Genomic DNA, 27,411 nt, shown 5'->3' with positions numbered 1-27,411 from the left:
CCCCTTCCTAGATCAGATCCTTGCTCTTCTACTACCTTCTTCGTGTTCGATTCAATTTGTTTGCATATTTCTCTAATTAATAAGCTCAGAATCGTGGGATGTAGTCCCATGTTAGCTGCAGTAATTGCGAAAATATTTCGTGATACTTCTTACCGCTGCTGTAGTTTGCATTTTCTTTCCAACCACATACGAGTTCCATATTAAATGTTTACTCTGTTGTAATCATTGTCTTTTTAAATTTAATGTAACCAACTCGCTTTCCTTATACTGATACGGTTAAGAGCAGAAAATGTTCTTTTTAGAGCTGCCTCCCCTTTACATTTACCACCCACAGGAAAGTTAAAGAGACTTTTGGAGAAAAGAGAAGCAGCTGAATGAGTATCAAGAGTTCAGATGGAAAACCAGTTCATAGTAAAGAAGGTAAAGCTGAAAGGTGGAAGGAGTATATATATGGTCTATACGAAAGAGATGAAGATAATACTATAGAAATGGGAGAGGACTTACGTGAGATAAAGTGAGAGATATGAGACTGCGAGAAGAATTTGTTAGAGGACTAAAAGTCTAAATGAGGCCGCTAGGGTAGACGACGTTCCGACTCCTCCATCTGGTGAGTATGTATGAAACTGGAGAAATGCCCTCAGACTTCCAGAAAAATGTAATAATTCCAATTTCAAAGAAAGAAGCTGCTGGCAGGTGTGAAAATTGCGGAACTATAAGGATAAAAGGTCATGGTAGCAAAATACTAACAGGAATTCCTTACAGAAGAATGGAAAAGACTGGTAGAAGTGGACCTCGGGGAAGATTAGTTTGGATTTCGGAGAACTGTAGGAACAGGGGAGGCAATACCTATGACTTATCTTGCAAGATAGGTTAAGAAAGGCAAACCCATGTTTGTAGCATTTGTAGACTCTGAGAAAATTTTTGACAATGTTGACTGGAATACTCTCTTTGAAATTCTCAAGGTAGCAGGGGTAAAACACAGAGAGAGAGAGAGAGACTACTTACAACTAGTAAAGAAAAAAAGTCAGCAGTTATAAGAGTCGGGAGGTATGAAAGGAAGATAGGGGTGTAGCCTCTCCCCGAAGTTATTCAATCGTGCATTGAGCAAGCAGTAAAGGAAACAAAAGAAAAATGTTGCGTAGGAATTAAATTTGAGGGAGAAGAAATCGCCGGCCGAAGTGGCCGTGCGGTGAAAGGCGCTGCAGTCTGGAGCCGCAAGACCGCTACGGTCGCAGGTTCGAATCCTGCCTCGGGCACGGATGTTTGTGATGTACTTAGGTTAGTTAGGTTTAACTAGTTCTAAGTTCTAGGGGACTAATGACCTCAGAAGTTGAGTCCCATAGTGCTCAGAGCCATTTGAACCATTTGGAGAAGAAATAGAAATTTTGAGGTTTGCCGATAACATTGTAATTCTATCAGAGACTAGGACTTGGAAGAGCAGTTGAACAGAATGGACAATGTCTTGAAAGGAGGATATGAGATGAACATCAACAAAAGCAAGACAAGGATAATGTTATGTATTCGAATTAAATCAGATGATGCTGAGGGAAATCAGATTAGGAAACGAGGCACTTTAAAGTAGTAGATGAGTTTTGCTATTTGGCAGAATAGCTGATGCTGGCAGGAATAGAGAGAATATAAAACGTAGGCTGGGAATAGCAAGAAATGAATTTCTGAAGAAAAGAAATTTGTTAACATCGACTATACTCTTACGTGTTAGTAAGTCTTTTCTGGGAGTATTTTTCTGGACTGCAGCCATGTATGCAAGTGAAACATGGACGATAAACAGTTTAGACAAGAAGAGAATAGAAACTTTCGAAATGTGATGCTACAGAAGAATGCTGAAGATTAAGTGGGTTGATCATGTAACTAATGGGGGTACTGAATAGAACTGGGGAGGCAATAAATGGGTGGTACAACTTGACTAAAAGAAGGAATAGATTGATAGAACACCTTCCGAGACATCAAAGCATCAGCAGTTTAGTACTGGAGGGGAGTGTTTGGGATAAAAATCGTAGAGGGAGACTAAGATATGAATACAGTGAGCAGATTGAGAAGGCTGTAGGTTGCAGTAGTTATTCGGAGCCGGCCCTTGTGGCAGAGCGGTTCTAGGCGCTTCAGTCCGGAACCGCGCTGCTGCTACGGTCGCAGGTTAGAAACCTACCTCGGGCATGGATGTGTGTGAAGTCCTTAGGGTAGTTAGGTTTACGTAGTTCGAAGTCTAGGGGACTGATGACCTCAGATGTTAAGTCCCATAGTTGGTTGGGGTGGGGGGGGGGTGGGGAAGGAGACCAGACAGCGAGGTCATCGGTCTCATCGTATTAGAGAAGGATGGGAAAGGTAGTCGGCCGTGCCCTTTCAAAGGAACCATCCCGGCATTTGCCTGGCGCGATTTAGGGAAATCACGGAAAACTTAAATCAGGATGGCCGGTAAGTCCCATAGTGCTTAGAGGCATCTGAACCATTTTGAAGTTATTCGGAGATGAAGGGGGCTTGCACAGGATAGATCAGCATGCACAGTTGCATCAAACCAGTCTTCGGACTGAAGAGCAGAACAGCAACATTTCTGATATTACCACTGTTGCTTTTGCGTAACTTCTATTAATTTTTCGTGTATAAATTTGTCATTCCAACAGTTGTTTCTCACTGAATTTGCTTAATTTTTTTCTTTTACACCCTGCTATTGATTATTGCTTTTTCTCTTAACGTTGTTTCCTTGCAACCGGTGCTTCCCGACTCTCCTTGCCGCTATTATTGAGATTACGACCATTTTAATTATATGCTTACTTATCGTACTCCATTACTGTACGTCTGATCTATACCGTCAAGCCTTTTGATTAAAGGTAACTACCACTGGAATTTCCATTCCATTGTTGTAATAATTTCTCGTACAGGCGCATCACTGAATTACACTATGTGCTTAGTAACAGGTGCTATACTTTCGCCACTCCATCAGCTATTAACTCTGAAGCCTGTGAAGACTGTAAATAATAAAAATGTACTAGGGAAGGAGTACACACTAAGACATATCTGTAACTGTTATTTATTTGTTCTTGAGTGGGCTCCAACAAACTGTCTTATCCTAAGACAACATTTACTTATTTTTCTCCTTATCAGTAGATTCTGCCCAAAAACGATACTCTTGCAAATGCACTGCAGAAGAAAAATTTTGAATGAAACTCCTGCTATCATCAAACTAGCTCCAATTAAGCAACACTTCAGCTCCTGGCGTAGATGCTGTACTGGAATGAAAACTGCTGAAACACAGTTTGCCTCATCTTAAATCAGTATTAGCATATCAGGAGAAGGCTTATAGAACAAAGCGAAACATCAAGAAGACGTAAAATGGGCAGATTCAGAACATATCTGAGGAAGTTTGTTAGCACAGGGTACATCACCGTATACAGGAAAAATATTTTAAGCGTATTTGCTCAGAGCATGCAGCCTTCACCGGAAAGATGACCTTAGAGGGGATAAGATTAAAGGCGAAGTGGCCCTCTTTGTGAATGACACCTACCACACCACTTCTATCCGTCTCAGAGCAGTTATACAGGTAGTTGTTATAAAAGAGCATATTCCATACAGAGTTATACTTTGTAATGTGTATCTGCCATCCAACGAACTGTTTTTCTGACTTGCTTCCTCAACTACCCCAACCATTCCTACTGGAGAATTTTAACGTAAATAATGTCCTACGCGGATATTCATCAACCTGTTCCAGGGATAGAGTTGTTGAACGCCTCATGGTGTCAATAGTTATGCCTTCTTAATTCTGATAATAGGACTTCAATGGTGTCACTCTCCGCCATGAACTGTGCTTTCTGCTCTCCTGCTCTAATAGATATTAATCAAAGGAAATTTGTCGACGATTTCCACTGAGATGGCCACTTCCCTGTCTGGATCCACACCTCACAAAGATCCATCTCTAAAAGGAAGCCGCCACGATGTATGCTTTGCAGAGGAAACTGCACATCGTACAGCCAACTGGCTGTTTTTGAGCGTGGAGGTAGCGTCCAGAACTGAGTGAATCACGTTACCAGCGTAATCCACCATACCGCCCTATCTTCAATCCCAACGCCCTGAGGCCGATTTTAGGGCGATATGTCCCATGGTGGAACGACGAGTGTGGCTTCTCAATCGGGGCTACAGATGTGGTCTTGCGATGGGTCAAATGCCAACCATCTGTTGCGAACATCACAGTCCTTCGGGTCGCTGAGGTAAAGCCGAGAAGGACAATCAAGGAGGGCAAGAAAAGGTCATAGCAGGTGTTTATACACGACAAATCGTCCCCCAGCTTTTCAAAAATATGGGAAGCTATAAAGAGGATATTTGGAAAATGTGTCAGAGCATCTAGCCTGCTGTACTGAAGCAAGGACGTCTCCAGTCCCCTACAGCCATCGCATAGAATGAGATTTTAACTCTGCAGCGGAGTGTGCGCTGATATGAAACTTCCTGGCAGATTAAAACTGTGTGCCGGACCGAGACTCGAACTCGGAACCTTTGCCTTTCGCGGGCAAGTGCTCTACCATCTGAGCTACCCAAGCACAAGCACGACTCACGCCCCGTCCTCGCAGTTTTACTTCTGCCAGTACCTCGTCTCCTACCTTCCAAACTTCACAGAAGCTCTTCTGCGAATAAACGCAAAGGTCCTGAGTTCGAGTCTCGGTCCGGCACACAGGCATCGCATAGTACTTCAGTTCGATGCCACTGAAACCGGGATCTATCTTTCCACCGCCATCGGGCACTAATGGGTAGAATTGATTGGAATTTCAGTTAAAATAACATCGAGGACTACAATTGCTTCTTTTCTATGTGGGGGAGAATTTATTGCAGGAGTATTGTATAGTGTAAGTTGTAGGTGAACGAATACAGTAACAGAAATCTTGTCTTAACGAAAAAGAAATTGCTGCTATACCCTTGGTGACAGCAGGAGCCGGTGGCGTGGAGCAAGCCGTTCTGACGAGTCGTGTTGAACAATGCTGAGTGGAGCTCACTCGCCACGCCAATCGCCTCCTGCATCACGTCACCAATAGGCAACAGCAGAGAATCGTTACCACCATCACATAAAAAACAATTAGGGATATTTTGAACATACGTAAAAGAGGTGCCTTATAAACCGTTCTTAAATAGAGAAGAACGTCTCGACCAGTGACACTGACTTACTTCAATGAATGCTGCTCTCTACAGATGCTTATATCAATGTGAATGAGCCAAAGATGGTTGATAGGACGCCAACTAATTATCAAGGAGACGGATGTGAGTTGATATACTCCACTGTCAGCAAAATATGTTGTGGCACCCAGTCGGGAGCGGTATGGAAGTCGATGAGCTCTATTTCCAGTTACTGATGTTGTAGAGAGATCTGCAGATCCTTTTACTGTACATAAATATGTAGTAGCCCATAAATTTGTAGTAGCCTGTTATACAGTCAAGATGACATAACTGTAAAATTATCGTTTACAAGGCTACGGCATTTCTTACAAACGCAATGGTTTAGACATTACATCTTACATAGGGGTTATATAATGCAGTACACATTCTGTGCTGATGAGAAACAACTTATACATCTAGGTTGCAAAGAAAGAATTAAAATAAATATTGCCACAAAGAAAGCGAAATTTAGTAAACCTGAAACTTGTCAAGCAGACCTTAAAACCAAATACATAATTTTAAAAGAGAAAAATATTTTCACTTTATGATGAATCAATAGCTTACAATGCTATAATCATAAAATCAGATGAAGATAACACCCCAGTTATAATAAAAGAATAGGATTATATTAGGTTGGTGCAAAAGTTCGTATCGTTTCTGTTTTGAATGTTGGTGATCCGGTTGCTGTAGGTTTACTTATCGATCGTCGTTTTTTATTTGTCTTTCATGTTGCTATTTGAGTTTACACACAGTCATTCTGTCATTTGGAGATAGTGAGTGGAGCTGTAGACTCTGTAAAATGGAGTGCCAAGTGGAGAAATTGGAACGTTTCCGACATATTCTTCTGTTTGATTTCAGTAGAGGAGAGACAGCAGAGGAGGCATTCAGAAATATTTGCACCTATATGTGGATAATGTCGTCGGATAGAGATGGCAAGAAGATGGCCTCCCCGTTTCAAGGAGCATCGTTTTGACATAAGTGACTCTCCAGGTCCAAGAAGTTCTTCAGCGTTTGATGAAGATCGATTAGATGCATGAATCCACAATGATCCACATCAGGCCGGCCGGAGTGGCCGAGCGCTTCTAGGCGCTACAGTCTGGAACCGCCCGACCGCTACGGTCGCAGGTTCGAATCCAGCCTCGGGCATGGATGTGTGAGATGTCCTTAGGTTAGTTAGCTTTAAGTAGTTCTAAGTCTAGGGGACTGATGACCTCAGATGTTAAGTCCCATAGTGCTCAGAGCCATTTGAACCATTTTTTGACATTTATTGCCAACAACTGAGACGTCTTGTAGACGCAACCCAGGAAAAACGAGGAGGAAGACTGCGTAAAGTGATGCTACTCCACGGTAACGCCCGCCGCATTCTGGTAGACTTGAATGACAAGTCATTCCATCTTATTAACCTGATCCTGCTCCCTAAAATTTCACCGTTTCCGCTATCGAACAACCTTCAAGGACTTTTTTTTGTTTGTCCATCCTTTTGACAGGAGGTCTTGGGGACGACGGCCGTTTACTATTGTGAGAAACTGAAACGCCTACAGCCGTCCTTATGATTTTATTTATAGTGTAGCTACCAGTTTCGGCGCTTCAGTGGCCATCTTCAGGCTGTAGTTGATGCTGAAGAGGTTGACATGATCCCTATATATACCGCATCAGTGGCCAATATAACTGATTATGATGGTTGGAGTACAGATACCAAAGTTTTCAGATAGTCTGCATAACCAGTTATGTCGGTCACTGATGCGATATATGTACGGGTCGTGTCAACCCGTTCAGCATCAACTACTGCATGAAGATGGCGCATTGAAGCGTCGAAACTGATAGCTACAAAATAAATAAAATCAGAATGACGGCTGTAGGCGTTTCGTTTTCTCACCTTCAAGGAACTTCCTTTCTGGATGGAAATACGCTCCGAACACGGCTTGACGAGTACTGCGCCTCAAAACCATGTGATTTCTACAGTCGCGGAATCGGAAAGTTACTCCAGCGTTGGCAGACTGTTGCAAATAGTGAAGGACGATATATTATTGATTATTTAAGTTTCTGTTGTGTATATCTGTTGTGTTTACTAAATCTACAGAAAAACGCTACGAACTTAAGCATCAATCGAATAGTTCCAAGACTTTAACAATAACATACAAGTCAAAAACGACCCAAACCCTACGTTTCTGAGGAAATTAAAAAATGGTGATGATAATTTTCTTTTTGTGCTGAAAGAAATAAAGTAGTCTCAAGGTTACGAATCCACATTTACCAAAATTAATACCTCAGATAAATTTACATTAACCACATCTACCTATCTGTCGTACAATCAGGAACACAAATTGTCCATCATACAGAGTAAATAGAAAATTAAATATTATTTTGGAAGCCTTTTAAGTTTTTGGGGAAGATTTCAGTACCAAATATATGTTTCAATTATCTGAACAGACTTCCAAATTCAACATCCTCTACTATATTAGCCTTGCGTCACTGGCCATTACCAACCTCTGTTATTATACCCCAATTACAGAAACTATCACTATTATAACAGATAATCTCAACAGGCATAGAGTAATGAACTGAGGGAAGTTTGGGAATTCATTAAATTACTCGGGAGTGCACTATCCTTCAATTATTTTTTATTTAATTGGAAAATATACGTTCAAAAGATTGACTTGCCAGGGGAAGCTCCCTGGCAGGCACAAAGGCAGGTATTTTTGTTGATCACAGAGATACCCAGTTTTTAAAAAATAATTCTCATGTAAGTAACAAAGTCATTTGTTACAAAAGGATCACTGGTAAGTAGCTCATCTCGAGTAAAGGCATTCAAAAAGAAAGTTAATTCCTGGTAGTGAAGTTGAACAATTTCCATCGAAGTCTGTATTTCAGTGCTGAACATGAGCCCCATAAGATAATCAGTTTCACAAATATAACGATTCCAAATATTAAGGGTAAATATAAACATCGGTTCAATACCTACAGAAAAACCCACAACTTCTGATGTCATTATTAATGCCATACCTTGTCATCTATTCAGGCATAGAAACGGATCTTTTCAGTCGATGGTCTTAAAATTTTGAAGTTGCCAGTATAAACAAATGGAATTCAAAAGTATACTGCTATAGGTAACAGTTATGATATTTAATATGTCGACACGTTGTCTACAAAAATAAAGTCTCTTGAAAATTCAGCTCAATTCACAATTAAAGAAATTTTTGGGTTTGTAAAAATGGCCTATGTAGGTAATATCTCCAATAAAATCAACAAATTATTTAAAAATACAGAATGAACCATAGCTTTCTCAATAAATAAGATTTTGCAAAAAAGTTAAAGCAGACCACTGATAACTATGACAACAAATATCTGAATTCTGTAGTATGTGAAATAATGTGTAACGCTTGTAACAATCATTACACAGGGCAAACAGGTAGGAATTTTCAAATTAGATTTCATGAACATACGTCCAGAAAATCTAGCAGTAAATCTGTTTTTGGTCAGCAGATTACTCAAATTCAAGTGGCTCAACTAACCTATGGACATCACACACACCCACGCCCGAGGCAGGATTCGAATCTGCGACCGTATCGGTTGCGCGGTTCCAGACTGAAGCGCCTAGAATCGCTCGCATATTACTTAGATTGTGCATTCAGTTAACAGTCTAAAAATCCGCAGCACAGCCCCTAAAGGCATGTTACTTAATATTTTGAAAGGACTCGAAATTTACATACGTCTTCAAGAAGAACGGTTGTCGCTTCTTAACAAATAATTACATTCTAGAGAGAAGTTTTGCTTCAATTTGTTCGACAGACTACTGTAAAAATCCCAGCTCTTCCATTCTTAGTCTGTTTCATTAATTTTACTATTTTATTACCTTGAATCCATACTGAACAGGAATGCCTCCTTTTGTATTTATATATTTTTTAACAATTCTCTAATGATGTCTAGAGCTCTTTGTCTTTATATTTTAACAAATTTTAACATTTCCATAATACTCTAATTTAACTTTCATCGCACCTTATATACGAACTGGGACCTACCGAAACATTACACCTACTGTACTCCTCGATACGTACATGTAGGTCATAAGTATTTTTAACCTGTAAAAACACACCTCAGACGAGTGAATATATACCACCCTATATGCTACAATTTGTGCAACAGGACACATACAACAGATTTACTCAAATAGGATAGTGTAACTTTTTTTTGGGTTGTGATAAATATTTTCATACATGGGTGCGCCATCCATTAAGGTATTTTGCGATTATATAAACACAGTCTGATTATCATGGCCTCTGTACACACTTGTTATTGGAAATTTCCGCACTTTTTAAAATGACGATACTACTTGGTATTTCTTGTAAATATTATTTATTTTATTTACTAATTTCCTATCATAGATTTCAGTAGTCTATTCTCTCTAATACACTTTATGTAGCGCGAATAGTACTACATGAGTACACACAGCTTGTCGCCTAACACTGAGATACTTCTGTTATCAACCTGCTTGCTCGTTTAAACTGCACGGGAATCACGAGAAGTGCCAGTGGGAGTAAATGACTTAATAACCAGTGAGAAGAAGTAGTTAGGCGTGTGACGTATGGAAGTTAGGGTCTGTCCGGGAAGCGTACTTGGGCAGCCTGAGTGGTAAAGCGACTGCTAACAGTAAACATAAAATCCGGATTCGAGTCCCAGTCCGCCACAAATTTTCATATATCTTGTAAGGTAGTACATCTATACGTATTTCAGTTAACTTGAATTACAAAACAAATTGGCCGAGCGGTTCTAGGCGCTTCAGTCTGGAACCACGCGACCGCTACGATCGCAGGTTCGAATCCTGCCTCGGGCATGGATGTGTGTGATGTCCTTAGGTTAGTTAGGTTTAAGTAGTTCTAAGTTCTAGGGAACTGATTACCTCAGGCGTTAAGTCCCATAGTGCTCAGAGCCATTTTTTGAACAAAACAAATTTCATTAGTTGAAAACTGTCGTTCCTCACCAAATATACATACACTTATAATACGATTTTACCGATCGCTTTATTTTCCTAAGGATAATGTTCCAAAACAGATTGGCGTTGTTCGCAGCGCTGTTAATATGGAGATCCATAATTATATTATAATTTTACATTTATCAGTGTACAAAAATAATCATACCTTGGACTACGCTATTAAACCGATGTTTTACAGAATTTTCTCCGAGCAATACGATTTTGTAGTTTATACTGACGAGTTTAAGATTTAACCCGAAGAATTCCATGGGCTGCACTGTATTATTTCTTGGATTTTCTCTCAAGTTTCTCGTGCCAAATACAGTTATGTGGAAAACGTACAGATGAAAATAAGTTTCTCGTAATTTGTCAGTGTCAAGCAACCTAGCTCAATGAAACTTGGACCATACATAGACAGAACTGCTACAAAGTAGTAGGGAAGATAAATGAAAGAAATATTCAATGAGATCAACAGAAATGACAGTTTTATTCAAAGACAATAGTTATACTTAAGTCACTGCGATTCGTGATGGTCCCATGGAATTACAAAAGGCGGGACATGATTCCTAATAGGGTGTGTGGTCATCAAGGACACTAGTGCATGCTCTGCAATTTCCTCCCCTGCCGGCCACGATGTTAGTAAGGACTTCTTGTGACAGCGCGTTCCATTCCTCCAAAAGCACCGTTGCCAGCTATTGTATTGTCACTGTTGCGTGTGGACGTGCTTCAGTGGTCTACTCAATGCATCCCACAAGTGGTCCATGCGATTTAAATGAAGGAAACGAGCTGACCCTCTATTCACCGAATATCTTCGAACTCCTGAACCTGCACTGTACGATGCTGTCGCGCATTTTCATCCATAAAAATACGTCTGGGCAGAATGCACCCAGAAAAGGTGAACGTGAGTAAGGAGTACAGTTTCACAACACTGTCGATTAGTGAGTGTACCTTCTTTAAAGGTTGGGAGGTCATTATGCCCATGAAACATCCTGCCTCTCCGCACCACCGCTTCGTCAATGTTTCTGCGTGCATTACGTATTCCCCCTCTCGCCCTATGAGGGTTCGTCCAGAATCGCTACTCAGAATGAATCTGCTCTCATCTGAGAAGAAAACGAGACTCCACTCCTTATTGGTCCAATTCGTCTGCTCTCGGCACCATCGCAAATGATGCCGGCGTTGTGCGGATGGCAACGTAACACAGTGTACTGGTCGTGGTCAAAGAAGCCACCCCACGTAATCGCCGTGCCACTGTGCAGAGTGAGATTTCATGTCTTGCAGTCATGTTAAATATGGTTGCAATTGCACCGTCTGTTTGAATTGGTTCGCTTCTGCTTGTTGCACAATGTAGAAGCTATCTGCTGCTGTTCTTGATCGTGGTGGACTTCGTCCTCTGTAGCAGTGCCTGTCGTTCGAAACAATGCCATGAACGGGACCAATCTCCTAGGTTACACTCGTCACACCTCGACCTTCTCCCAGTTTCCCGATGATTCTTCAACGTGTTTTCTCTGGACCACGTTGTAATGAAGAACACCGCGATAGTGCACCGTAACTGTTGGCTGCTTGACACACACTGTCTTTTCACGTTCGTTCAACTGCCCCGTGTTGCGTGGCCAGTACCATTTTCGCTGCAGTCACAGGGACCTTACACTTTCTGGCGTCCAACTTTCTGTGCACGACTAGGAGACCTCTGGCTCTGAGCACTATGGGACTTAACATCTATGGTCATCAGTCCCCTAGAACTTAGAACTACTTAAACCTAACTAACCTAAGGACACCACACACATCCATGCCCGAGGCAGGATTCGAACCTGCGACCGTAGCAGTCGCGCGGTTCCGGACTGAGCGCCTAGAACCGCGAGACCACCGCGGCCGGCTAGGAGACCTCTACCAACATGCTCCCGCACTTAAATTTATTTCCACAAGGTAGTTAATATGTTATGGTTCTTTGTCAACCCCCTTCTTAAGTTTTGCACGCTAGTGTACATTTACGATGTATTGCGCTGAATTATGTGGGATCTTGTAAGAGCTGCAGTAGATACGGTCTATTCGTGCTACCAAATTGCTCACCTACACCGACTTGCAGAGTACCCTTCAGGCTATCCACGACTTCTACCAAGCAGAAAAATATATTCACATAATTCACGACACTGACAGTTACAGGTCAAGAAGGTGTCAAGAATCAGTTTTGTGATAAAAATGTAAATGTCGTGTTACTAGGGCCTCCCGTCGGGTAGACCGTTCACCGGGTACAAGTCTTTCGATTTGAAGCCACTTTGGCGACTTGGGCATCGATGGTGATGAAATGATGAGGACAACACAACAGACAGTTCCTGAGCGGATAAAATCTCCGACCCAGCCTGGAATCGAACCCGGGCCCTTAGGATTGACATTCTGTCGCGCTGGCCACTCAGCTGCCGGGGGCGGACCATTTTTGTGGTAAGTTCCTTCGGGACCAAACTGCTGAGGTCATCGGTCCCTAGGCCTACAAAATACCTCAATCTAACTTTAACTTACGCTAAGGACAACACATACACCCATGCCCGAGGGAGGACTGGAACCGCCTACGGGAGGAGCTGCGTGAACTGTGACGAGGCGCCCTTGACCACGCGGCTATCACCGCGGGGTCAATGAGGTGTCGTCTGTGGGTACCAGGAAGGTAGGGATTCAGGAAAATGAAACAACATATGAAGCCGCTAAGGAAGCTTGCTTGCCAGGTACAGTTTCCCAATGTGCTGGCCCTGTCAATGCAGTTATCACGCTGTTGAGTCACACTATCATGTCGGCAGAGGAGTGCTTAGGGTGAGGAAGGAACCTGCAGCCGGGGTAGCAAACAATACAGCCATGGATTTCCTCCTCCCGACCATTACGGGAGGAGAAGATACTCTAGAAGCGCCTCCGGATAGGACGCTGTCCCCTGACGCAATGGATTCCTCGTCCGACGAGAGGATCCGCCAGCATGCATTGCTTATGGTTTACAGATATCTATACACCATATTTTAACGGAATGTGGTTTACATCAAGATATGAGACCTTTAACTGGCTTCCTAGCTTATCTGCCCTCTATTTTAGGAGATAATGAATTGAATGTGGTTCGTGTTTTAACATGCTGTGTATTACCTAACCTTCTACATAGTTTCTTAGATAGAAGATTTCAAAGTCTTTTCGGGGTAAATGGTGCACGACTGGTTCATCTAATATGTTACCATTGATCAACCATGAACGGTTCCATGTTAAATTATCTAGCTGTTGTGTGGCTATAGTCTGTATATTTTAACGATGGATTCTTAAAAAATGTCTTGAGGCACATGTATTTTGGTCTTCTGTGTGAAGATGTGGATGTACTGGGAAAAGCGAATGTCGGACAGCGTCCAGGTCACAAAAGGCAAGCCTCCAGCAGGCCTGCAGCGTGATGGCGGCCTCCGCGCCCCAGCAGTGTTGCTTCGGAAGTTGCCAGTGCGGCTGGCACCAGCAGCGCCCTTCCAGCCGTAGGCGATTCAGGACAGCTACGGGTGCCGAGAGGCGATCTCACTGGACAGCTGCAGCTGACACGAGGGCTGAGGCTACGCACTGGTCAGTCGGCAGTCATTACTCATCAATCCAGTATTGAGACGTTTGTTACTGAGGGTGGGGTATTTACACTCCTGGAAATTGAAATAAGAACACCGTGAATTCATTGTCCCAGGAAGGGGAAACTTTATTGACACATTCCTGGGGTCAGATACATCACATGATCACACTGACAGAACCACAGGCACATAGACACAGGCAACAGAGCATGTACAATGTCGGCACTAGTACAGTGTATATCCACCTTTCGCAGCAATGCAGGCTGCTATTCTCCCATGGAGACGATCGTAGAGATGCTGGATGTAGTCCTGTGGAACGGCTTGCCATGCCATTTCCACCTGGCGCCTCAGTTGGACCAGCGTTCGTGCTGGACGTGCAGACCGCGTGAGACGACGCTTCATCCAGTCCCAAACATGCTCAATGGGGGACAGATCCGGAGATCTTGCTGGCCAGGGTAGTTGACTTACACCCTCTAGAGCACGTTGGGTGGCACGGGATACATGCGGACGTGCATTGTCCTGTTGGAACAGCAAGTTCCCTTGCCGGTCTAGGAATGGTAGAACGATGGGTTCGATGACGGTTTGGATGTACCGTGCACTATTCAGTGTCCCCTCGACGATCACCAGTGGTGTACGGCCAGTGTAGGAGATCGCTCCCCACACCATGATGCCGGGTGTTGGCCCTGTGTGCCTCGGTCGTATGCAGTCCTGATTGTGGCGCTCACCTGCACGGCGCCAAACACGCATACGACTATCATTGGCACCAAGGCAGAAGCGACTCTCATCGCTGAAGACGACACGTCTCCATTCGTCCCTCCATTCACGCCTGTCGCGACACCACTGGAGGCGGGCTGCACGATGTTGGGGCGTGAGCGGACGACGGCCTAACGGTGTGCGGGACCGTAGCCCAGCTTCATGGAGACGGTTGCGAATGGTCCTCGCCGATACCCCAGGAGCAACAGTGTCCCTAATTTGCTGGGAAGTGGCGGTGCGGTCCCCTACGGCACTGCGTAGGATCCTACGGTCTTGGCGTGCATCCGTGCGTCGCTGCGGTCCGGTCCCAGATCGACGGGCACGTGCACCTTCCGCCGACCACTGGCGACAACATCGATGTACTGTGGAGACCTCACGCCCCACGTGTTGAGCAATTCGGCGGTACGTCCACCCGGCCTCCCGCATGCCCACTATACGCCCTCGCTCAAAGTCCGTCAACTGCACATACGGTTCACGTCCACGCTGTCGCGGCATGCTACCAGTGTTAAAGACTGCGATGGCGCTCCGTATGCCACGGCAAACTGGCTGACACTGACGGCGGTGGTGCACAAATGCTGCGCAGCTAGCGCCATTCGACGGCCAACACCGCGGTTCGTGGTGTGTCCGCTGTGCCGTGCGTGTGATCATTGCTTGTACAGCCGTCTCGCAGTGTCCGGAGCAAGTATGGTGGGTCTGACACACCGGTGTCAATGTGTTCTTTTTTCCATTTCCAGGAGTGTATGTTGGCGCTTCCCGTGCTTTCTGTGGCGACGGCGATGACTTGAAATCACTGAAATGCCTGCGCTAGCAAGACAGAACGGATTAGGTTGTGGAAAGGGGCCAAAATAAGTTGCTGTCAGTTGTACTCAACATACAAACTTTATTCATCATCACACAATATTACAACAAGGATGCAAAACATTCAAAACCTTAATCGACCTTCTTTGATTAACTTTAGATCGGCTGAAAGCCACACTCAGAATCCAAGACGCAAGGCCTAAGCAAGAAATTGAAATACAAGGTTCTTCTGGAGGTTTCACGCAAGAATATTTTCTAAATTTTCAATCTAAACGGGCTGAAGGCCTTAGTAATTTAATCTTAATGGAACTTTGCTGGAGTCCACATATTAAGCAATAAGAAGAGTTTGAATCAAAAGGCAGAAGGCCTTATCTTAAAACAGTTCATGCAAAATTCGGCTGAAGGCCCTTATAAAGAATAACAACCTCAAGCCTTAAGGGCAAAACAAGAACATTAATTTAGGAGATATTAATACTCGGGTGAAGGCCTGTAACACCCCACCTGTCACTTATGTGGTTTTGGCGTGTGTCAACCCCAGCTAATTGACTAACAGATCAAGAGAGAGTGCAAAACTGCCGCAATATCGGATAACGCAAAGAAAGTAATAAGGTCCTGTGACTCCTGATTGAACAGCGGTGGCAGTGTTACATTAATTGATTCATAATTGATCACTTTTAATTAAAAATGGGTGCACATTGATGTTATCTTCAGCTATTGAACACCAGATGCAAATATTGAACATAAAATTAATTAAGAAAGTGACTTGGGATTTCAAATGCTTGATTGAAAACAGATGCAGTCGATTAGCACAAATTTATTTTAACTCCCAACCTTCAATCATCACATTTCATGACTCTCCTAACAGGCAGTGGTAATAAACTGCGTTTACGTGGAGTAAAGCGCGATAAATCAAAATTAATTCCTATCGACTGACCCACGCGTAATGCAAAGTGCGAGAAGAATTCCATAATACACGGCCCATGAAACCCTCGTGGAAACTTTGCCGACATGATCCAACAAATTAATTAGTGGCCTAACTCAAGCTGGAGCAGGTGCAATATCACCAAAGTCAGCGTGGCGTTGCTTCGTCGTTCTGCGGACGTCGGCCGGCCTTGTCGTGCACTCGTCTATTCTCTCCTAGCTATCTTGCTCAGTACATAGCTGAACCAAAACTTTCTATCTCCAAGCTCAATCGTTCCGTTTGCTAAGTCCTAAACTGCAGAGATGCTCACTCTCTCTCAGGCAAGCTGAGTAAAGAACGCCACGTCCGCACTCTAGTCAAGCTGGGGACGGAAGACCTCTACGGAGACTTCTGCCAGTCCGCTCTTTGCCTCGGTTTCCCCTCCAGCAAAATCACTTACGCAAATTGCAGAACAAGATGTGTTAATTATGTGTCGTTTCCCAGCGCTGACCAATGCCTGCTCTGGGAAGTGAACAAATTCCCCCAAAATTTCCCTTCCTCTCAACTTCTGCTATTTAGCTGCTCCCAGGCCACCCATCAAGCTTAGCGTCTGTACAAAACACCAATTTTTCTGGAATTCTGGCTCCCAGGAGAGTACTTCAAATTCCTTGGTCCTACGTTCCCATCGGAGGCTGGCATATTTCATTCTGTCGCTGTTCACCTGATTTACTTCAGACTCTGTGGACCGTGAATTCAGCATGAAGTTGCTATAGTCACGAACACGCATATTTTGGCCTCTGTTGACCGCTCCACCGTAGCTTTGCATGGCTTTCTCGCATGTTTCACTGAAAACGGGACGACTGACATTTATCAACAGGCATACAAGTTCTCCATCTGCTTCCTGGTACACCAGCATGGGGTCAACCACCCCCTCACTGTCACTCATCTTAAGGCGGCTGGAGGCCACGCCCCGTTACGGCTTTCTCAGAGGTTGGTCCGCCCTAAGCTGCCTATTGTCGCTTCCATTCGCTGCTCCCCAGCCGTGCACGCCCCCGGTCGCGGTCAACTCTGAATAATTCTCTGGGATAAACTAGCTTCCAGTAAATCGACGCATTTCCACAAAGTTTTCATGTCGCAGGAATTACTTTAAAACAGTCACCCAACATTAATTATTCCAATACGTCCATACTATACCCTCTACAAGATGCTTTGTGCCTTGTCAGTCATTTTTGTTCAGCCCTACTGTTCGCTCAACGTGAGTTCGGTCATCTTTAATGACTTCATGTAATGGGCATAGTTCTTGCCACCTTACAGGCCACATATCAACAAAATATGTTAAACGGCTTAAGGCCTAGAAAAAGAGTTTCAATTTAAAAGGCAGAAGGCTTTATCTTAAAACATCTCATGTAAAATTCAGCTGAAGGCCTCATATAAAAGAATAACAATCTCATGCATTAAGGGCAAGACAAAAACATTATTTTAAGAGATATTGATACTCAACTGAAGGCCACACATCAACCAAATAACTAAAACCCAAACAGGGAAATTACTATGTAACACGCAAGGAAGTTTCCAAGGATTAGCCTGGGATTGTAACACTAACGCCCATTTAAGTGAGACAATCAGCCTGTCCAATGACTTCTTAATCTGAAGGTAACCCAACCGACAGCCGGCCAACCGACCAATCAACAAAATCAGTTACACTCCACGCAACCAGCAAACGGCCACAAGATTTCAATACAACGACACACAGAATATTGACCCCCCACAACGGCCAACAACACCTCAGCTGTCGGAACTACACACCGCGCTGGACAGCAACAGCATGATGAGGAAAATACACTGCCGAAAACTACGTCAATGACCAGGGCAGGCAAACGGAACGTCAACGGCCACAAGGCAGAAGATACCGCTGGTCAACTTGAATAACAGGGAATAAATTAAGTTAAACTTCACAGGAAGATGGCTGGAATCTTAGCCGACTTGAATACATGCACGTTTGCTCGTGAAGATATCCCAAATCGACAACCAGGATCAAACGAAGAAATGTAAACAGTTGAAGATCGAAGTAGGTTAAGTGAGGACAGAACTTTCATGTCCAAGATCTGTGGGGGATGACCTTCGTAGCACCCGCAAGCAGCATCTCACACTCCAACCGCCCGTGCACACCGCCAGCGGCCCCGGACAGAGTAACCGCCATGGATACTTCCTTGCTGCTCCACACCAACCGACCGACTTCCCAGGCCCGGAAATGGTGAAAGGACCAAATATACGTCAGCCGATGAGACGACCAACCAAACGACCTGTCGGAGGACAGTTCATGTGTGTGCCAGCTGTCGGCGAGGACTGGCTGTCCGCGCCTCACCGGTGCTCCGTGTCCGACTTGAGTGCTGCTGCGTCCCGACTGCACTGCTGGTCCATCTCGAACCCACTGCCAGACACACGACAACCCGGAAATACCATGGCTCGCTCCAGAGATGGTACGACAGTGCACTTATCGATACGCGCTGCTCCTGCCACTCACGGGTAAGTAAGGCAGGAAGTAGTGACGCAAGTAAATAGAATAAGAAAATGAGGCGGCAGCACTGTAATAGAAGATGACAAACAATAAGTGCCATGAACACGAGCCGTGCAAGGCTCAATCACGTGTCCTGCTTTTTCCTCGCTGTTAGGTCTTCTAATGACTTCACAATTTAGGCAGCTTCACCTTTAAGAGGATCTTTTCTCTTGACTTGACACCTGAATAATTGTAGTTGCGTTGTACCTGTCCTTACTTACGAAACTCTGCTTTGTAGCTAGTACAACGGTTTCTCTCGGTTTCCATTGTCGTTACGCTTCGCTTGCAGACTTGCGTGCTCGGTCGTTCCACCGTGCTGTGATAGCTTCCGTGTTTGCTGCAACTCGCTCAGCATTTCCCCGTAGCTCGCAGTCTACTGACCACTGACACACGTGGCTCGGCTTCCAGGAGCCGCCAAGGTAGAACTTGGACCAGCTTTTAGTGTCTGCCAGGGATACTATCCTGGAACGTAACAGCGTGTATCGAGAATCTCGATGATTTTTCTCTGTTATCGACAATGGTACTGGCAAGATATGGGTCACACGTATTCCAGAACTTCCGAGAATGTTTTAATTTCAGGTTTCAAGTCTGGTAATAAATTACAAAAGAAATATTTTTTCATACATTGTCAAAGAACCATAGACCTTGGTATGGCAGTAATTAGAAACCTGGTACGTCTGCCAGTTTCTGAGAAAACTTGGTGCTTAACAGACGGACAGACAGACATGTAAGTTACGAAAATAACTTCATGTGATATAAGAAATAAACAATTTTCGGATTTTTTCCTTTATTTGTACTGTGAAATCTTCCTTCCTGTTAAATTTCAGGATACTTCGTCAACAAGAAGTACTCTGTAGGTTTTGAGGAGTGATCATAATGGTTCAGAGGGCTCTGAGCACTATGGGACTTAACATCTGAGGTCATCAGTCCCCTAGAACGTAGAACTACTTAAACATAACTAACCTAAGAACATCACACACATCCATGCCCGAGGTAGGATTCGAACCTGCGACCGTAGCAGTCGCACGGTTCCAGACTGTAGCACCTAGAACCGCTAGGCCACAGCGGCCGGCTTTGACGAGTGAGTTTGTACCAAAAAATGTGATGAAATTTTTGGTATCTTTTGATTGCATTGACATAGAAGCTTCAACTTTTTACACCTCCAAGGGTCTATAGGCCTTAGTATGTGATACAAATTTCAGGTTGATACGTCTACACGTTCTTAACAAAAAAGCGTTTCTAACAGTCGGACGGACAGACAGTCCTACAATGGTTTCGTTTATCCGGTTGAGGCACAGAACCCTAAAAATTAGCCACAATTGTCTACAAATAATTTAGTAAGGGCGCTGATGACCTCGCTGCTGAAGTGCCGTAATACCATCGTGTGCCTGCATTCGACCTTACGGGTTTCTACGTCAGCTACGCCGTCTTCACGGTCTAGAAGGTGCCACGTTCAGCAGTTTACGAGTCTTATAAAAAGACATTACACCAGCGAGGGCGAGTGCAGCTGCTTCGGGAGCCTCTGGTTTGGAGCAGCCGGAAGGCAGGAGGCGAGGAAATGGCGCCAGAGCCACTAGCACCGACACTCCGCAACAGGCACTTGAGCTCTGCCGGGGGGCCGCTATGCAAAGGCGGCGGCGGCGCACGTAAACAGCGGCAGGACAGGCCAGCCGGCTATCTGGCCCTGCAGGTAGCGGCGCTTGAGGCTAACGGTAAGCGCGCCCTCGCCGCCCATTCCGCGGCTCTTTTCTGCGGACCGTGGGCCACTCTCGAGGCTGCGATACGGTAACTGCGGGAACCAGCCGCAGCACTCGTTCCGGCACACGTGTTCCCTCCGGCGCCGCCTCTCTATGGCTTCTCCTTCACGTGTTTCACGTCTCTCCCTCCTCGCTGTCGGACATGTCCTCACCTGCACAAAACGTTACCGTCTTATCAGACATTGTTGAGACCAGTTCTCTGCTGCGTGAAATTTACAATACTCATAAAAGTTCCAAAGGGCAGTCACAAGAAAACGCAAACACAGGCTTGTAGTTCGCAAAGATTTATTATAAACATGGCTCTGAGCACTATGGGACTCAACTGCTGAGGTCATAAGTCCCCTAGAACTACTTAAACCTAACTAACCTAAGGACAACACACACATCCATGCCCGAGGCAGGATTCGAACCTGCGACCGTAGCGGTCGCGCGGTTCCAGACTGTAGCGCCAGAACCGCTCGGCCACCAGCGGCCGGCTATTTATTACACATATCCCAAAGCCCTTCTGGGTGGCCGAGCGGTTCTAGGCGCTACGGTCTGGAACCGCGCGACCGCTACGGTCGCAGATTCGAATCCTGCTTCGGCAAGGATATGTGTGATGTCCTTAGGTTAGTTACGTTTAACGAGTTCTATGTCCTACGGGTCTGATGACCTTAGAAGTTAAGTCCCATAGTGCTCAGAGCCATTTGAACCATATCCCTAAAAACAGTTTTACAAAAAATTTTACAAAACTGGCCTTCCAATAGCCACCAATAACAAATATAATTAAAAACCTTATACACCTCACAAGAGTACTCGTATATGGAATGAAACAAGTTAAGTAAAGATCCTTCTTTTTAACTAAATAACAAATAGCCCCGGATAAATACAGCTGATAAGCATAATTGCCCGCAAATTTAACAGGAATTTACCGGGAGTAAATTCCTACTGGTAAAACAAGCAACAGTACAGAATATTAAATAACAAATTTGTAGTAAAAGAGCTAATCCCCCAACAGGAACATTAGACCAATAAACAGATCGTAGAACAACGGAATTCCATCAATTGTAAAGTGACTTACTCGACTGAATCACTCGTGAAATCCCTTTCAAGTATAACAACAATATTTAGGCGGAAAAGATCGTTGTCTTAATAGTCAGTTTAAGTTCCACGCAACAGTAGGAACACTCCAGCGTATGACCCACACTAATACAACAGTGACCATATTACTAGGAACAGGGGACGCACCTTGGCGCAGTCCGAACACATTAATGAGAGGAATCTCCAAATAATTTCAAGAGACATACTCAGCTTCTGTCCACTACTGGGGCGAGCTGCGACTCTGACAGGACACAGCCAAGCAGCGCGGAGCGTCACCAAGGGGTAGCTGGCCGAGCTAACGGCGTCCGAAAATATTTCAATCAAGGCGCCGCCCTGGATTGGCCGATCCGAAAGTGATTATGCCCGCAGCTCATAGTACTGTAACATTAGAAAAAGACAGACAACCAAACCAAAAGACACAACATAAACCCTCTTATTTCAGAGTTATGGAGCCCCTTTAAATTTAATACCCTTAACACATGCAAGACCTAATAAGCCGAGTACACCGCTTGTTTGTTACATATTTCTACGACCTTCAAACAGGAGCGACTTCAGTAATGGATAGAAACTGTGATTTCTGTGTGCAGATGTGAGCTGAGATGGTGACCCTTCGCTCACAGCTCCAGGCTGTGTTGGCTTCCGTCACACAGCTTGAGGCTGCTGCCAAGGAGCATCACTGTTGGGGGGTCGGACGAGGGGAAGCGAAGGACATCGAGCACGACCCATGTGTCCCCCGATCAGTCCACTGCTGTGGCCACTGCGGATACTGACTGCACTGAGCTAGATCCTGTACCCATGGTCGAGTGGGAGATCGTTCCAAAGTCTGACAGGCAGCAAAAGACTTTAAGACTTTTGGAGAGGCCTCCCCGGTTCGTTTGAAGGTCAGGTTGCGGCCATTATCTGTGACTGACGAAGTCTCTAAGCCACCCTCTTCCACAAGAAGCTTCTCAGCCTGTAAGGTCTGGGCATTCACAGAAGATGGGTTTGCTGGTAGCTAGGAGCTCCAACGTTAGGCGCGTAATGGGGCTCCTTAGGAACATGGCTCCCAAGGAGGGCAAGGAAGCCAGTGTGCACTCCGTTTGCATGCTGGGGGGAGTCATTCTGGATGTGGAAAGGGTGCTTCCGAATGCCATGAAGGGTACAGGGTGCAGCCAACTGCAGTTGATGGCTCATCTCAGTACCAACGAAGTGCATCGTTTTGGATTGGAGGAGGTTCTCTCTGGTTTTGGGCGGCTAGCGGAAATGGTAAAGGCTGCCAGTCTTGCTTGCGAGATTAAGGCAGACCTCACCATCTGAAGCATCGTCGATAGAACCGACTATGGTCCTTCAGTGTAGAGCCGAGTGGAGGGTCTGAATCGGAGGGTCAGCGGTTCTGTGACCTTGCAGGCTGCATATTCCTTGACTTGCGCCATCGGGTAGTAGGTTTCTGGGTTTCGCTCAATAGGTTAGGAGTCCACTACACACAGGAAGCGGCTACAAGGGTAGCGGGGACTGTGTGTGGGATGGACTGGGAGGTTTTTTAGGTTAGAGGGTATCAGGAAATCACAGAAAGGGCGTCCCTCTAAGAAGGGGCGGGTAAAACACAGTAAGGTACTTGTAGAAAAGATCGGTATTGCAGTTGTAAATTGTCGTAGCTGTGTTGGGAAAGAACCAGATCTCCAAGCCCTAATAGATCTTTTTTATTAAAGTTTCGCACAGATGGCTGGCCAAGCCATAGCCCACTCTCTCCCTTACCCCCTCACCAATCGTCCAATACACCGATTATGTTGCCCAACCACTTAGTGCCCTCAAAGATTCCTTGAGTTCCCCTTAACATTTCCAGGACATCGTGTAAACTTAGTACCTAGCAATCAATCACCCTAAAATCCAGACAACAAGCAGGGATGCTCCTCAACTTCTAAATCGTACACAACCAGCAAATCCAAATCACAAAAATCAATCATTCCTGCGATTAACTTCCGATCACAAACTTCACTGGAAACCCCATTTACTAATTGTTCATCAAAGAACTTACAACAGACTGAAATTACTAAAAGCCAAACATATATACTGCACGCTTCTACTGTCATTCACAGGGCAAACGTAATGTGATCTACTTTCCGTTAGCGGTGTTGCTTGGATTTTCACTGCCCCAAAATTTTATCAGTTGCTAGAAGCCTGAGAGCCACGCTTTGCACCTGTCATTCTGCACCAGTCCTACATGCATCATTTAGTACTGATTCCACCACTTCTAAAGTTCCCAGAACATATATAAACCCTCTACATTCCATAAAAGTGATGAACGAAATATAACCCTGTCCCGCTCCTCAGTCAACTTGGACCCCTTTGCCATCACTACATACACGTTTCTACTGTTCACCTCCGTCACTCTGTTCCCTGAACCAAAGAACCTATAACCAACCTCCGCATCCGGCACAGAAAGGGGTGCAGAGATCTGATAGACACTCAATCATACATCCGCCTCCCATTGGTAGCCATATTGTATTACTTCGCTACCCATGTATCCACTCATCTGCTTATTTACCATGTGAAGCTACTCGCACACCATCAGTGCACAGCCATCTCCTTGTGAACGTCACCGTATTCGTCAACACATTTGATATATTTAATATTATCTTTAATAAAACATCTTTCAATATTGTGAATATTTCTTTGAAATTCAAAAATAAATAAAAGTCGAAGCGCACCTTAATGACAGCTGACAGTTCGCCGCCATGATGACAGAAGGAAATTACTGTGAAAGTTGAGTTACAATTATATTTCACATGAAGCAAGGTATTTTTCTTGTAATACATACACCGTGGTACACAAAAAATTATCTATAACGACCTCTCTTTAAGTTCTTTATGTTTGGAAGTAAGCTTTCTATACCTTCAGCATGTCCTGCTGGTCGCTGGTATGTATCCAACGTTCACGTCTTACTCGTAGTCCATCAACATTACAATAATGTCTATCGTTTCACTTTATGGTCTGGAGTATATAATGCATCTTAATTTCTTACGTTGATACCGTCCATTATTTCTGCGCACTGAGCTTTGATAACCTGATCTAAGAAACTGGACCTCAACTTGTGCTTTAGATTGACATTTTTGTAATTGTACTCAGTTTCAAACTGTATCCCTATGGCAATAGACATTTTCAGAAATATTCTACATACTGTCAGTTTTTTTATACGGTTTCTCGAGAGGAAAAGCTGGTTTTTCTTACATTCCGACCTGTCTCCACCTCGCACCCACTCGCTCTCCTATTTGAAGATGCAGTGTTGTCAAATCTGATAATAAGGCCGGACTTTTCGAACTATTTGCATTTATTTATTCATTATCGAGCTTGGCCGTTTACAACATTTCCGATATCCTCTCACTGTGGAACTGACAGTAGCGTTCGTACTGAAAACGAAAAAATTACATCTGCTGACTATGAGAGAATATGGAATGACAAACGGTACTTCACAACCTACTGTTGAACATAACTCACTGTTACAGTAAATAGCAGTTTACAGGGATCTGTGGCACTACGTAGTGACGTACCTGCCATACTGCGACTTTGAAGGCCAGCAGCACTGCTCCAACATGTGAAGCTAACCTGACCTTTTGACTTTACGTTAGTTCATGTATCAGCACGCTGCTCTCCAGTATGTGAATTATGTGTAACTAACCTTTCAACAAACCTATCGGGGACGTCTCTGTGGCGTTCCTCTGGATCCCAGGACATGTTGATATCTGTGGAAATGAGGCGGCCGATATAGCGGCCAAGGCTGCAGTCTCTCTTCTTCAGCCTGCTATTCGCATGATTCCCTTCGCCGATCTACGGAGTGTTTTATGTCGTCTTGTTGCTCTTTTCTGGCACGCACATTGCTCGACACTTCCCGATAATAAATTGCGGGGCGTGAAAGCTCTTCCCTGTGCTTGGACCTCGTTCTCCCGAACTCGTCGTCGGGAGGAGGTAATTTTAAGTAGATTCCGGATGGGGCACTGTCTTTTTAGCCATCGACATCTTTTAAGTAGCGATCCTCCCCCACTTTGTCCCCACTGCTCTCAACTGTGGACCGTGAGACACCTTTTACTTGAGTGCCCCTATTTTACTCCGTTACGCGCCCGTCTACAGCTGTCGCCTGATATATCTTCCATTTTAGCAGATGACACGCGCTCAGCTGATCGGGTTCTCGAGTTTATTAGTGCCAGTGAGATGACGTCAGTCATTTGAAGCTCTTTTTGGGGACAAACAACCCCTCTTCTATAGTGGTTTTTTAAGCTTTCCTTCTGTTTTTAGTTTCCCCACTTTTTTGACTTTCGCTCCCATTGCTGCTGGTTTCCAGTATGGTTTTTTTACCTTTTCCTTAAGTCACAGACCGGATGCCAATGACCTAGCAGTTTTGCGCCCTAACCATAACAAGACAAGAACAAACCTATCCTTGGAGAAATCTGCTTACAATTACCAATGAAGATGAACTGATTATAGTAGAAATGAACTATATTGTGGAGGCCCAGTTTCCTTGTAAGTTTGTCATTATATCAAAAAATGGCCCGAATCAGTGTTCACAGTGCCTGCTCAAACGTGAATACCGTTAAGAGTGGTACAAAGGCTACACACTAAACTTCACTCACATAAGAGTTTATGTTTTAGAAGTACCGGAACATAACTAATCAATGCTGACAAGACGCCGTTAATGCTTTTTGCCATACGAAAAGTCTCACGCCTGGCCAGTATAGTTAGCAGAGCCATCATTATCTGCTACGACATTCTCCAAGTCAACAAATCTCATTCTTACAGGTCGCAACAACAGGTTCATGGGCGATGATAATACCACAATACTTGAGTGGCTAACAGCTCGCTAATACGTACTCTTCTCTACCTTTGTACGCTGAAGTGCTGCGTCGCACACACCATAAGCTTTGCTCATGAAATACGCACGTATAACCCTCAAAATTTATCCATTAGCAGAAATACATTTCAAACACACTATTAAAGTTCACTGTCTGCGGGACTTCACTTAAATGACGTTGCTAGCACAGTATGTGCACAAACAAAGCTTATTTTGCCATCAAGACATAGCGACACTCGCCGTACGTCCGTCCCGTTCGACAGCCTAGCCGCATCTCCTCTAACGATGGCGCATGTTGGCATGTGGAAGTGTCGTAACAGTTTGCCAAATATTGTCTTTGCTTGCAATTACATCACTCTCACGAACTGACGATGGAGACAAACTCTAGTCAGTGCTTTTATATATATATATGATGTCTTCTCTCGTGTCCGTCACAATAAAATGTTTGGTGGACTATTTTTTCTTCCGGCTGGGTCCACTGATGGAATCGTCGACGCGGACCGAAGTGAAGGGTTGTTTGCCGCAGAGATCTGCGCCTTAACTTTCACGTTTGGTCCCTTCCCTGTATCCTCGCGCCTGCCCCTGCCCTTTCCAGACTGTGCAGGCTGCGCCCGCCACGTTGACTGCCGATTTATTTTTTTTGGAGGGGGGGGAGGGGGGGGCACCGCCGCTCCTGCCTCCGAATATCTCCATTCTACATACTTGATCGTTGTGCTCGTTTTTCCATTATTATTGTAGTAGCATTCTCCCTTATTTCACAGGTTTTCCAGTTAGTTACATTTCTGAATTATTATTCCTAATTTTTAAATTGTTAATCATCAGCTTGAGTGTGCAGTTTTATGACACTATACTGCCATGTCTCACGTTTACAACCAGTCATCGTCAATCAATTTTCTCCTTGTACTTTGGCTCTCGCCATCTGTTACCATTTTTTACTATGATAGTCTTTCACAAGCTGCAACGTAGTCGCGAATTGAACCGTGACCCGAAAGTAGAGTCCTGCCACGGGCGTGGGTGTGTGTGATGTCCTTGGATTGGTTGGGTTTGGGTGGTTCTG

This window comes from Schistocerca nitens, chromosome 1, assembly GCF_023898315.1.
Source record: "Schistocerca nitens isolate TAMUIC-IGC-003100 chromosome 1, iqSchNite1.1, whole genome shotgun sequence".
Taxonomy (NCBI): domain Eukaryota; kingdom Metazoa; phylum Arthropoda; class Insecta; order Orthoptera; family Acrididae; genus Schistocerca; species Schistocerca nitens.
Note: the sequence above shows the minus strand (reverse complement) of the source record.